The sequence below is a fragment of the Thermobia domestica genome, chromosome 5, assembly GCF_964235325.1.
Source record: "Thermobia domestica chromosome 5, izTheDome1.hap1.1, whole genome shotgun sequence".
Lineage (NCBI taxonomy): Eukaryota > Metazoa > Arthropoda > Insecta > Zygentoma > Lepismatidae > Thermobia > Thermobia domestica.
In genome coordinates this window covers 287,503,567-287,518,723 of record NC_137458.1, presented here as the reverse complement: position 1 = coordinate 287,518,723, position 15,157 = coordinate 287,503,567, and the positions used below count along the sequence as shown (strand labels likewise).

Genomic DNA, 15,157 nt, shown 5'->3' with positions numbered 1-15,157 from the left:
CACTTATATTTTTTTTCTTATCACTGATCTTTATTTATTTCTTTTTCAAATATATTATTCGTTTCTATTAGTATATTTTAAAGTATCACATATAACATTGGATAAGTAAATGTACTAGCTTTTACATTTTCGGTGTACTTGTCTTTGTTTGTACATTTTATGAAAATTCTATATCGAAATTAATGTATAGAGCAACAGGATGTCCATGAAATTATAGAACGACATTTTCACTTTCATTTATTTGTCTTTCTTTATTCTTTGGTTGCAAGTTAATGTCCAGGAATGTCCATTGTCTTTCATGCGGAGCGAGCCAGTGCTAAAATAACACATTTTAATCACTATTTCAAATGGCCAGATAAATACTATAGCAATATATATAGTGAAATATGTTAATATTCTAGAAATATTTTAGATATATCTATCTTTACGTGTATTAACTACCAAGTAAAAGCCTATTTCAGTGCTCCACAGATTACTAACTATCGTCGATTGGTTTATACATTACGTGTAAGTTAAATTGTATCTATGTGGGCGTTTGTGAATATATGTATTATTTCAATCAAGTTCAAAAATAAATAGTAGAACACTGTAAATTGTTTGGAAGAATCATTATGTAGTAGCAATTTAAAGACCGATTTTCAATTATTTGGATGGATCATTCTGTAGTAGCAATTTGAAGGCCGATTTTCCAGACGATAGCTTAGTATGCTTTAGAACCAATCAAAAAGTGAAATAAAGAGCATGAAATCAAAACGTAAATAATAGCGTGAATAAAACGATATTAATATTCTAATCAAGTATGCTTGGATGAACTATGTTGCAACAAATAAACAAAATAGGAACCACTAACTTTTATTAGTCACATTGATTCATTATAGTACATAATTTGCTCACAATTAATTGGTATGGACTTAGCCATAAAATCCAAATCCACCCAACCCGTATCCTCCGTAACCGAATCCTCCATATCCACCATAACCAATTCCTACTGGAAAACTCAACAAGGAAATTTGGTTATTGTTTTGGTTACTGACTCCCGTGATTCCAATTGGGACGGCTGAAAGAAATAATAAAAAAAAAAACAGTATTTTCAGTTAAATTGTTAATATCACAAAAATCAAGTTGCTAATATAATCATGGTTAAAATATATTTTAATAGCCTAAGATGACATTGAGAAAAATACGTTCTCCGGACAGCGGTATATTGTATAGTAAGGGAAACTTCAGGATGGTGCATTTTTATTAAATTTCCATATGGATGTACCATCCAGAAGTATCCCTTAGTGTGCAAATATACGGAATCCTCTTGCTTACTGCAGAAATCAGTACGGAGCATACGTTTTCCGTATGCTACATAGGCACTGCCCTTAGATGTTACATAATGCCATTGTAGGATGTCTGACATCTAATAGTCTTCCTTATATTACATACATATATGTATGTTACCTTCGTCAGCTATAGTAAGTTATATATGTCCATTCGTGTGTTAAATCCTCACCACCTATATTGTTTCATACGAAAAATACGTATAGATGGAACACTTATACAGAAAGTATTATAAAACATGCGTTTTCAGTTATACATTTGCTGTACGTAAAGTCCAAACACTACAGGATTTACAAATATAATATACGATTTTATGTACGCCAAACACGATTTCTTTTTCTCACTGCACTCTTAGGGTTACTCACCGACATTACGCGAAGCTGTATACTTATCATTTGAGCCCTGAAAGCGGGAGGGCCGCGTTCGTTTGTACTGATAGTTCATTGAATCCGATATCATGTTAATCTGTAGGTTCCCGTCTTATATATACCCGTTGCTGAATGGGACGTTAAGTAGCAGTCAGCTTCTGTAATTGGTTCGTTTGTTTGTTTCGTTTCTGTATCAAGACTATACGAAAAATTAAATTAGAACTTAATTTCAGATCCGAAATGCTATTCAAGTATCCAAGTTTCAGAATCATGATGTACTTCCGCAACAATTTTTATAGAGGTAATTGGTAAGTACTTCAAATTACATGCCCGTAGCCAAACTCCCTATATAAAAATTGTTGGGTGAGTACCGCAGGATGCTGAAACATGTATTTTTGGATAGGACACGTACAAGTTCCTTAGTGAAGTCTTGATCTGACTACAGTAGGTCCCGTAGCTTTGGAGCTACGGGCCTTTAAAGTTCACTTCTTCGTGTTTTCGGCAGCCTATAACTCGGAAAGAAAGCATTTGTGCACCTACGTTGGTCTATACTTTTCGTCTTAACTTGGTGTGAAGTATCACCTCCCAAACGTTGTCGGTGTTGTTTTGCAACACCCTATATATATATATTCTTTGTGACTCAGTTCGAAAATGATCCTTATTGAGTGGTCCTAAAGATAGTAGAATTTTGTTCAAGAACGTCGAAGGTGAAGATAAGAACACACTCATTTCCAGATAGCAATTCCGTCATTTATCAATCCATATTAATCAGTAATGGTGCAAATATACTCGCTCTCCTTAAAAAATGATTTGGGGAGTAAGCCATGGCAATCCAGTGGTAATTCGACGATTGAAGTTGTAGTAAAAATGTATTGTAGGATATTTGGATATTTTGCTAGTAGGAATCATAAAAGTAAACGTAAGTAGCCCTGAGACATACACATGCCATAATGTCTATGGCACAAAAACACGTCTCATTTTAATAAACACTGAAAATACGTCATGAGAACCCTGTACCTTTTAACGATTTGCCAAAGTGGACTGAAAATGTAGACTGCGGAAGGAATCCTGACCTCAGTACTTTACCCTGTTGTCAATAGATGGCTCTTTGTGTTGTACTGCTTGAGCACAGGGCTCTGCAAAAGGAATTGGGAGCAGGTCGTGATGTAAAATGATTGCGACAAAAATGGAGCAACGAATTTACATCAAACTGCCCGTTCTCGGGGATAGAAATGCGAGTATCACCAAAAGTATACTTGGTAGAAATTGTAGGAAACAACGCTCTTCTGATGTTTCAAGATGAGTAGCACCTTTTAAGCGAGGACGCGAAACAACGAGTTACATGGAACGGTAAGGCTTTTCAGTGAGTGTGGGGACCGATGTGTCACGTGAATTGTTGGAAATTTATTTTACAAGAAAAGATGTTCGCTGCGTGAATTAGAGATAAAGACTGATATTGAGAAATACTCCATTCATAAAATTTTGACACAAAATCTGAATCTACGTGAAGTAGCATTTAGAAGAGATCCACCTACCCTCACGGAGTTTCAAAAGTGGACACTATGTGCAGTTTGTTCCCATCACCTACAGCGCTTTGAGGATGAGGGCAACCGATTTCTTCCCAAGGCTATCGCCGTAGATGAATTCTAGGCCAAGACCTATGAGTCTGAGATAAAATTACATATCTTAGAGTGAAGATATCCACGATCACCGCACAAGCAGTCTCTCTCGCCCACACGATTGATTCACAATTGATGGTCATTGTGGCACATGCCTTAAAGTGGTACTTATTTGTCACTTCGTTCCTCATGGCATCGGTTATATCAGCGTATTGCAAAGATTTCCACCAGTGACATGCTGTTAAGGAGAAGCACTCATATCTCTTACAAAATACAATAATACTGCACGGTAGTTCAAATTTACATAAGGCTGCTTGTGGACGGCATCTACTGCGCCGATTGTGATGGAAAGAGTTAAAGTTTCCCGCGTATATACTGCACTTGTCACTGTGTAATTTTGAGCTCATGCCTAAGGTGAAGAAACAAATGTGTAGTAGGCGATATGCGAGCCTCCTAGACGTTGAAAATGCTGTGAGCCAACAGATACACTGCTTTAGACAAAGTGCAGAGGATGATTGTATTCAACGTCTTCCAAATCGATAACAGCGTGCTTGGAAATGCGGTAGATTATTTTGAGAGTTCATCATAATGAGACAAGATTTTGTCACATCAATGACAGCGTGCTATGGACCACGTGGGATTTTATTTTAAAAGCTTATCATAATGAGACGAGTTTTTGTAACATATACATTATTAGATGTAACAGGGTGACTCAGATTTTATTTCATGATTCCTACCAATAAAATATCCAGTATGCATACTAGTTGAGTTGTATATAACATATCTGTAGAAGTAAAATATCACAGTTTGATGCAGGAAACAGTAGTAGAGGTATCAGTAAAACTTGACCGAATCTATGCATCATAACCAAACCGATAATGCATTCCACTAATCACACATTCTTAGTATGTTGGACTCAAAGTTCTATTGTTTCTTTGCCCCATTCTCAGATTAACCGGAATTGATCTTTTCCTCTCTCCCTCTTTCTCTTTTAGCCTATCCACGAAATCTTCTCTTCCCATATCAGTACTACGCATGTTTTTGTCACTTTAGTACTACGCGGGGTCTGTCAGATTCCGAACAATAGATTGCGGCCAAACTAACGACGTAACGTTAATATTCGCATTCACATTAAATATAACCAAGATGGTATTGGAAGCGATAATCAGGAGAGACGGTCGAACTTGAAGTTATGGCGACAGCAGAGTCTGAGAGACTCCGCGTAGTACTGAACGGTTAAATAGCAGTTTTAGTCCTTATTTGTCAATCATATGGGACAACAAGTTAATTTTTCTGATTCGACACTGTCTAGACATATCGGCTGGTTTCTTAGTTAATGTACAGTAATGTATTGAGAATAACGAAGTTGTGCACATATGCTTGAGTTTCTTTCTGACTAAAACTTGTATGACTCTATGCAACACCATATTTGTTATAAGATTTAAACTGATAGATTAATAAAATACGAAACCTAAATATACCAAATGAACAAATAGTGGCATTGCATAATTTCTATCATGTTTCATATATTGTGCACTTAATCAAAACAATCGTTTATAATTTTGTGAAAATCTTTATGTCTATTTCACGCACGTGAATTTGCTACGCCTATGTTTTTAAAACCAATTTCATAATCCATATTGACATATTTAAAAATGAATTGTGCAAACGAACGAAGTGAAGTGAAATTCATATTACATACCATAAGCACTGTTGATAAGCAAAACCAAAGCCAAAGCAAAGATGGCGATCTGAAAAAGAAATTCATTATAAAATAAACATAAGGTACAGAGTATTTTCAAACGTAACTGCTTCATACATTAATTTAGAACACATTAAGTTACATAGTAAGTCTTATAAGTTAACATTCAATATCTTAATTTTGATAGAAACGGTAGAAAGAACACCCCGATTTGGGAAAGACATAACTTTGTGTTGGTAACGTGTACAATGTAGGACATTTGTCATCAAACAGTGTGTATGGGGATCTTGGTGTTATAATGTGACGTGGTCACAAGAACATAGCGCTTTTCATCCGACTACGTCGAACCCAAATGGATGCATTGGCATATCTTATATAAATATGTATTTATGTTCATTAGTTCCACTGTGGAGCTCAAATGCCAGAACCAATTGCAATAAATGTGGTATTGCTAGAATTGTGGTGATAGTCCGGGTAGCATAGGAGAGATGACATCACAGAAAATCAATATGGCGGACGCCAGCCACCAATATGCATAAGCTGATAAAAGGCTTTTCCTTCAACATGAGCATAAAAAAAGAAGGTTACATCACGGGGATTTAAGATATACTGGATCAGTTATCTTTATACGCTCCTTTAAGTTCTAAACTAATAGACAAAAATGACTGAAATTTTGGAAGATGCAAATACGGGCAGAAGAACATTATTTGACATACCTCGCCATACCAATAGGCTAGTGTGTTACCAACCTAACATAACATTTTTTTTCAAACAGTACAACGTCAGGTTTTACACATTACACCTTAAACTAAAACTTTGTTATTGAGTGTTGTAGACTGAGGACGTTTCAGTATTACAAACACCCAAATTTTCGTGCCATGTACAATAGAAGTAAGGCAACTGAAACTGGCAGGATAATTATAAAGGGTTTAAAATTTGACTTTCAAAAACTTTTATTTGGAAAACTTGATTAGATAAGTAACCCATCCAATTGCATAGATGGTTTTCAATAGATGTGAAGATTCTCTGCTGTTTGCATCAATTTGTTATCTCAAAGCGTTCTGGAGATATGGTAAACATTGGCAAAGTCTGCAACATTGCTTGAAATGATGTATCTCCGAAACTAAAAAGGATTGTTTAAATGTAGGAGCAAAGCGAATCAAAAAATGTCTTGAAAAGTACGAACAAATACGCCATTTTATGCAACATATGAAAATAAAAATTTCCCCATAACTTCGGAATAGGTTTAAATATCAAATTAATTTAAATAGCATAATGATCTTTATGTCTACTGAAAAATCATCTAGCGTAGTTGGGTGTAATACGTTCCTAAACATCTCGAAATTAAGTAATTTGAAGAAAGTCAAATTTTCACCTCATTATAACTTTGTACTTGTTTGAAGTGTTGAGTTGAGTTGTTTTTGAGTTTAACATCCCTTTCAGCAGCGAGGCTATATGAGACGGGATCTACTGATTAACGTGGAATCCAAACCATATGAGCTCCCGCCGGGAATCCCACGCCAAAGGCGTGTACGCTAACCACTTAGCCACGAATGAGCTCTTGTTCGAAGTGTGTCATATGATGACCGTAGTATTCGACACTATGTTACTTTGTGTATGCTTTACCCTGTTTGTGTTTCTTGCGTTGATACTGTTGAAGAAACCATCCTATAGTAAGGTGGTTTTCAGTACTTATGATAATTTACGTCCTCAGTTTGTAACACAGAGTAATAAGTGTGATATTGTAAGTAGTCGTATTACATGTACATTTCAAATGTGTAATAAACTGACTTGCTGGTGTAATAAACTGACTGTGTACATAGAAATAAATAAATACTTTTAGCCTGGTTGTATTGTAGAATATGTTAGACAATATCATTGAAGATCAAGAAAATTGTTGGGAAATACAGAGAATTTACCATCCACAGTCACCCATAATACCTAAGCAATAATTAGTTTTAATTATTATATATATATATATATATATATATATATATATATATATATATATATATATATGTGGTAATTCATAGGTAACACTGAAAACTAGTAAATAAAGTAAAAGAGAACTAAATTAACAAAAAAAGATAACTACGGTGAAAAAATTCATCGTCCTTGTTTCGAACTAAAAGAAAAAAAACAAGAAAGAAGTTTTCAGTGATCAATATTTGATTTGATTCTCAGTTTAGCGTCACTTTCAGAAGGGCGGCTATAATAGACCTGGACCAACAGCTTAAAGTGGGATGCGAATCACATGAGCTCCAGCCAGGAATCGAACGCGTGTCTCCAATGCCAAAAGCGCGTATGTTAACTGCTTAGCCACGAGGGAACTCTTGATCAAGACAAAACCGCATATTAAAATAGTCGTAATTCGGAGACATTCAAGTCGTTGTACTCATAACAAGGATAAGACCTCCAACTTACTTTTAATAAGTATCTAATTTTATGTTAGTCACCGGAAACTTGTTTTAGCGAGAATTTTGCAAAAAAATTTAAAAAAACGAAAACTATAAACTATCATGGAATTTTCGGATGGGTATCTTTTGATCTCTTTTTTTCTGTGGTCCCCTTCAAGCAAAAGGTTTCGAAAAACATTCCTAAATTTTAAAAATTTCGAAGGTGGTGATATAATAAATAGTTGCATTTACATTTAGAATGATTCTCAAGGTCATTGGACACTACCGAGCGATTTACGTATGGTAGTAATAATATAGACCACTACTTGAGTGTTGAAAACAGATTGATTTAAAATGCCATTCCATGTACTAGTGCTGTCGAAATTCAATTTTCGGAAAGTTCAGAAAATTGATCTTCGGTTTTCAAAGTCGATTTCCTTTTCCGCGTTTTCAAAATCGATTTTCAATTTCGGATTCGGAAATATGTTTGAATTTCCAAAACAGGAACGGAAAACTGATTTGCAGGTATTGTATTTAAAGAAAGATATGGAAAACTTTGAAGTGTCATGAAATGTGAATACGGCTACTGTGTGGGTTCCAGAAATTCTGCATGACCATTTGCGTTTAATAAAATTTTTCAAAAATGTAAGAAGATCTATCATATACTAATCACATAGGTAGTTCTTTCGGAGCTAATGGAAGTCTTATGGGTGAGGATTATATTTCTCCGCAACTCTCGAACTAATCTAAGAGAACGATTGTTTAAAGGCTAAAATTTTATGTGCGTTAACCACAAACAGACTACGAGTATTTGCTGGGCAAAACAATATATTCACATTTACAAAAAAGAAAAATCATACGTGTTAGTTGGCGAAACTGTAACACGTATGTTGTTTTTCAATGTGAATATATTGTTTTGCTCAGCAAATAGTTTGTTTGTGTTTAAGTATATACAAAGAAAACCTTCTACTTATGGAAAAAATTACAGTTGGTATGGCTCCGATGATGACAAGGAGCATAGACAAATAGGACAGGAGGAGAGGTGAGATACCGAAGAAGCAGCAAGAGTGGTTCCTGAGGCAGTATTTAGTGGAACAGGTTACACCAAAAGGCTTAAGAATTGACAAAAAGGGAGTGAGGGATAGTGTCCGATGAAGCCAAAGTGTTTTTCAATGTGAATATATTGTTTTGCTCAGCAAATAGTTTGTTTGTGTTTAAGTATATACAAAGCAAAGCTTTTACTTATGGAAAACATTATGTTAACCATGTCACATATTAAAATAAAACTGATCCTGTTGACTATTTTCATCAAGCTTTTCATTATGGCAATTATAACATTACAACATACGTACATTTTAGTCAATGAGATGAAGTCCTAATTATCTCCTTTAGGCTAATGGAGACGGATGATTAAGGCAAGTGAATGATTATCGAAGTATTAGTGGAATGATACTGTGGGAGGAAATGGAAGGACCCTGAGAAAACCTACAGACACGATGGTATTCACCACAAACTTCCTTGGCCGGGAATCGAATCTCTGACTCCACGCTCTTCTAGCTCTCTACCACTGAGAAACTGTACACCCAATCCTAAATTTTCATTGAGACTTAGGCTAGTTTTAGACGGAAGCATTTCTCGTTGCATTTGTGCTGCCAAAAATCTCGTATAATATTCTATGGCATAAAATGTATATAATGCTTTTACACGGTAGCATTTTGATAAGCATCTTGTAGTGACGTAGCAAACAAATAACTGGAAGAGAGCGCAATTATGGCTCCGAAACTAAAAACAGATATTTCAATCGCTATTTCTTCTAAAGCCCTTTGTCGCAAGTACTTATTATGATACAAAGGACTTTTAACTATGTACAAATAAGGATGCTCCTCATATTTTTCAATCAGCATAATAATAGCATCCCTACTCCAGTTCATTTTTCTTTACTACAATTCAATTTCCCATACAAAACAAAGAGCATTGACATTTGGCACAAAATCTTTCGCTTCCTTTTGACACACCACGGCGCTGCAATCGGACCAGAAATGGTAGGGAAAATGCTACGAAATAGAGCAGGTTCTATCGACAAGAAATGCCATAGGACATGCCATGGCATGGGAAATGCTATAGCATTTGCTCCTATGTACGGTAGGATATCGATGATACGATTTTTGCTACGATAAATACTTGCGCCTAAAACTCGCCGTAAATTTGATTTTTTTTAACTATAACACATTAAAAGACATCATATACAGGTATAAGTATCAATTGCTAGATCACATCAAGATGAGCAAAATGATGTATTAAATGGTAAATTCTCATCCGTAATTTACGTGAAAATCAGAATAAAAGTTTACTGTGTTAAACAAAATATGACCTTTATTCACAATCTGTTTCAGTTCATAGTTTAAATTTTGTTGGAAAAATTCCTTATATTTTTATGTTTTGTGTATGGCCAATGTTGAGTTGATATTCTTTTAAATTCCCGTTCATCAGCTAGGATATATGAGACGAGCACCTACAGTTTAATGTGGGTTCCGAACCACAGGACCTCTCACCAGGAATTGAACTCGGATCTACCAGGTCAAAGGAGCGTATGCTAACCGTTTAGCCACGAACAAGTTCTGCACTTTTTGTATCTAGAGTGGACTGATTTCTCCAAATAGTAGTGTACATTCTACTTGTAATATTAATAATAACAAATTGCCGTATATTCTTAAGTGTAGAATGTATTCTTCCTCCCGACAGCGGCAGGTGAATTCATTTGCCACACCCTATAAACAAATATCTTGGCAAGTTTTCTGAAGCTAATGCTGAAGCGAAACGGCAAAACTTTGTTTAACCTTTTGAAAATTCGACTATTAGGGAAAAAAGATCAGAATATGCCTAATTATAATTATACTTATAGACTCTTACTATATATAGCATATTATTTATAATTTTCCACTATCATTTCTGTACATGCTATCATGAAATCACTTTTTGTCTTAGTTTTATTTCTGTACACTAGATGACAGCAGTAATTAGTGTTTATGCACTTTTGCCATGTAACCAGCTGGAAATACAGAGAAAACATTAGAAAAAATAAGTAGTTTCCTGTTCTAACCACTTGAATACAAGCCATTGAAGAGTTTGTCATTAAGGTACTTCTTTCCATATTTCAAAGAAGGTGTACATTACTGGCTGTCGTACAACAGAAATGTTTAGTAGTAGTTTTTCCTCATTGGTTTCTAGGGCAGTCGTGGTTTCCTTGTGATCATTTCCCAAAAATACATTAATAGGTCTGTCAATGTTCTAATAATAATAATAATAATAATAATAATAATAATAATAATAATAATAATAATAATAATAATAATAATAATAATAATATAGTAGGAGAAACTCTTATTCTCTGTGTTACGTTACTTCGTAATAGTTCACGGTCTCCCTAATAGGTGTCACTATGTGCACCTGATTCCTTTATGCCAATAGATGGCACTAGTGTGCAAACTGCAGATTTAAAATATTCTAATGATTTTATTATGATTTTAATACTACATCTACTTGTTCTCTGTTTCTATATAGAAGTATTGTGTAACTGACAGACCAACGCCAAAACCAAGACGATTAGGCTAGAAACTTTAAAATTGGATAGTACATAGAATTTTGGATGGAAGGTACCACTAAGGAACGTTTTCTTTTTAATTTGGTTTAAAAAAAGGAAGGGAAATGGAGTTGACAGTTATTATAATTCATATCTCGGAATCAAGACTATAAGAATGACATTTGATAGGCCTATTTAGACTTTTTATTTAAATAATTAGAGACGTGTTTCACGCTTCTTATGTTTCCTAGAAGGGAAGGAAAAGGGTGGTAGTTGTCATTCTTCTGATAAGATGGTCACATTTCGAAATTCCTTAAGGTTAGAGAGATCAAATTTGGAGCAAGTATTTTCATTTAAAATATTGTAATTGTAGGCGTGTTTTTTTTTTTACGTGACTCATTGTAAAGTATTTACATCTTGTGCATCAGGTTCTTGGTTCAATCCCAGTTCGCACCAAGTAGGTTTATAGTGAGGAAAAAGCTTATGCTTATGTATTATCGGTTAATCCCTTTCTCTCCACTTTCCCTCTTCCACCATTTCATTCATTTTCATCTTCACTACCTCCTCTGGCCTACACGGAATAATCATAAGACATAAAACTAAAATTTCATTTCATTATTTCAGCGTGTTTTTTTTTTTTTTTAATATTTCTCATAGAAAGGAAAGAGGAGAGATAAAATGGGTGATGTTATAAACGTTATAACAAAATGTTCCTATCTGGAAAAATCGCTTAAGATCAGAGACACGTTAGGGGAATGCAATTTGATGTTTAAACTTCTTATTTGGTGAGGGGGCTGCGGTGGCTCAGTGATAAGCGTTCACCTTTGGTGCATGGGGTCCTAGGTTCGCTCCTAGCTCCCGCCAATTGAACCTTGTGGTGACCAAATACTGTATGCGTGGGTTTTCTCGGGGTTCTCCCGTTTCCTCCCACTTTCTTCATTTCATTCGTTTCTTATCATCACCGTCTCCTTTAGCCTAGCCGGCATAACCGTGGGATGTAAAACTTCGAGATTTCATTTCATTTTTTCCTTATCTCGTGATATCAAGTTTCGCCTTTTCAAGATTTCCTAATAACCCGCAGCAATGGAATTTACATATTGAAGATCAAGAGAAAATGGAAGCGAATTAAAAGTTTAAGATTTTACCTAATATGAAATTAAGTTGGTATCACTCACAGGGAAACACACAAAAATTGACTTTATTAAAGTAAGCATATTCTGAATATCAAAACAATCTAAGCACAATTATACGACTAGATTCGCCTATCACCGAGCTGTGATAAAGTTACCGATAAAGGTTGCTGAAATCACGGAATAAAGTAATAGAAACTCTACAATTTTACAATACCCTCACCGTTTAACTGAAAACCAAATTGTCCAAAAATGAGACATGCACCCAATTAACAGATCTTATTATGTTAAAGAAATTGATATCTACAAGAACAAACTCTTATGCGTAGTTTTCGAGAAAAAAAATTGAAACTAATTTCATTGTAAATCTAGAAAATGATACTTTTCCACTGTACGAGAATTTCGTGAGACAAAACCTGATAGTGATGCGTACCTTACTTAAGCATTTCATTATGATACCAGCAGGACGACAGTACATAATATGAGTAATGAGGTAAGCTCTAGAATTTTAGTTAATTATTAAAATTTAGTTTATGTATAACTAATGTATTGTGCGTAGATAATACATGCATCAATTAAATAAATCTCATTCAGCTGAACATAATGACATGCTTATGGATAAACTTCCATGAGTCGAGAAACAATGAATTTGGGGCCATTAAAATATGACCTTCAATGGCAGTAATAATATACTGTTTGTAAATTTTGCTGGAAAAATTATCATTTACGTACTTTATATATAGTAAAATACATTGTTACTAGATTCTATATGTTGTTTTTCTTTCTTACTGGTGACACATTCCAGGCTAAGGCAGACGACAATTAAGGCTAATGAATGACGATGGAAGATTTGGTGGAACGAGAAAGTGAGAGGAAATGGGAGTACCTCAAGAAAACCCAAGAGCACGATTTTGTGCACCATAAAACAATGTAATGGATAGTAAGTAAATAAATAAATAAATACGAAAAACGTTAAATTTGCATTACAATATGGTGTAATGCAGTCCTGCTGCTATCTACTATGTTATAGTAGATATCTGATAAATGATACTGCATAACATTGATTCATCAGGAAAGAAATATGCTATTCGTGTAATACTGGAGTTGATTAATTAGAGTTTCAAATTTCTTTTCAGTACAGGACGTACCTGTAAAAAAAGTCTATTGGTTAAAATGAAAATTACTATTCGGGCTTTTACTGGGGTCGAACCGATGATACGTGAAAGGAAAGCATAACCTTAGCTATGAAGGATTAAACTAGCACTTTGAGAACAGTTTGAAAATTTACAACTATTTACGTTTCATACTATCTATAAGAAATGAAATTTTAATACGTTAAAAGCTATGTGCTTAAAATATCTTCGAAATGGGTAACGGCATCAATTTCCAGTAATAATTTATAACTTTTGTAATTTTGTTCTGTGACCACATAAAGAAGAATTTAATTTTGATTGTAGGTACCTTATTTGCGAATTTCTTAATATTGATCGATAGAGGTAAAGAATATGTTTAATGTTTGTACTTGAAATCCAAAATATAGTCTGGCTACGACATATGTTTAAAATTATAGTACTTACTTAATTTCTTAATGACTGAAAGTTTTAAATTTAAGGATACTTATTATTAATAAACATATTAAAATACAGACACACGTATATTATATGAAGGATTAACTTCAGCAGTCAAGAATGAAGTTCAGAAAGCATTAAAACAAAGATAGTTTGTAATATTATACATGGTCGATTTTTCATCATCTCTGTGTAAATCTGTGGAAACGAGACTAAGGTTTGTCTCGTCTCGAATCAATTCTATCTCTAGCTAGTGTCCGTAATTATATAATATATACTTTCACATATTAAACATGCAAGTTCCATTCGACATGCAATTCATTTTCGTTAGAGACTTTCTTTCAAAAATGTTAACTTGCTTTAAAAAAATAAAATAAATGTTCTATTAATTACATTTACTTACCATTTTGTATTGGAGAGTGTTATTTGGATTATTTTGCAACAAAATCTTGAGTTAATTGCAAAACGCAAACTGAAGATAATGGTCGTTGCTGGATTCTTATATGGATTACTTGTTAGGAAATACGCTTTCATTCAACACAATTGCCTTACGTATGCCTTCCTTTAGAAATCGTTTCCTCTGAAACATGCAGGCATTTCTCTGCATTGTTTGATATCAATATGTAATTTTCAAGCAGGAAATCTTAACGAATAATATTTCATTCACGTACTTCGTTTACGAAAAATATGTTATGTTTATTACGAGCACCAATTAGTAGTCATCATGGTAGATTTTTCTACATCAGTAACTTCCGAAAATATTCTAAACTTACCTTTAGATATAAGGTACACGGCTGCCACAGACGAATGGTCTCAGGATTTCAACTTTGGAATTCAAGGTACATTCAATTGTAGTTTCGAGTTCCACTGAAGAGCGTGGACTTTCTTAAATGTACACAAAGTTTCTGAGTTCGTATCGTGTCGAATTGAACTACCTACAACTTAGAAACACACAAATTGAACACACAATTCGTCGGTAAAAAGGCGAAGTGGTGTAACTTGTAAACGTGTTTTTGAGCTGTGATCATCATCCATCCTTATCTAACCTTCTCTATCAACTATAAATTATTTGATACCGGAATTCCCTATATTAATAGAGGAATGAACGTTCTGAAAATAACGTATCTTGAAATGTGTAGCACTGTGTTATATTGAACAAGACACTTTAAATCGCTCTCCTGTAAAATTATAAAAATCAAGATACACTACTTCACCCTTTGACAGAAGAATTAAGTACAAAGTGTCCCGGAAAGGGAAATCCTTTATTAAAAAGTGGTGGAATGCCCAATTCTCGTCTTCCACATCCTTGGTTCGCCTCCACGCCACATGAGTTAGTGCCGGAGAACATAGTGCCCGTAAGTTTTCTCGGAGATCTTTATTCAACACTTCCATTTCACCAATTCATTAAGAATCATTCACTTCTTCTTAAGCTTCAAGGTAATAACTGTGTGATGTCTACTCTAATACT

At 34.4% G+C, this 15,157-nt stretch overlaps 1 long non-coding RNA gene across 1 annotated transcript; it reads right to left on the bottom strand.

The window, feature by feature from the left end:
• Nucleotides 1-847: 847 nt before the first annotated feature.
• On the bottom strand, nucleotides 848-14,191 carry LOC145684909 (uncharacterized). The gene is made up of 3 exons (XR_014131428.1): nucleotides 14,093-14,191; nucleotides 5,016-5,064; nucleotides 848-1,057 (listed from the first exon to the last, which is right to left on the bottom strand). It is a non-coding gene; the product is annotated as an uncharacterized LOC145684909 (long non-coding RNA).
• Nucleotides 14,192-15,157: the final 966 nt, after the last annotated feature.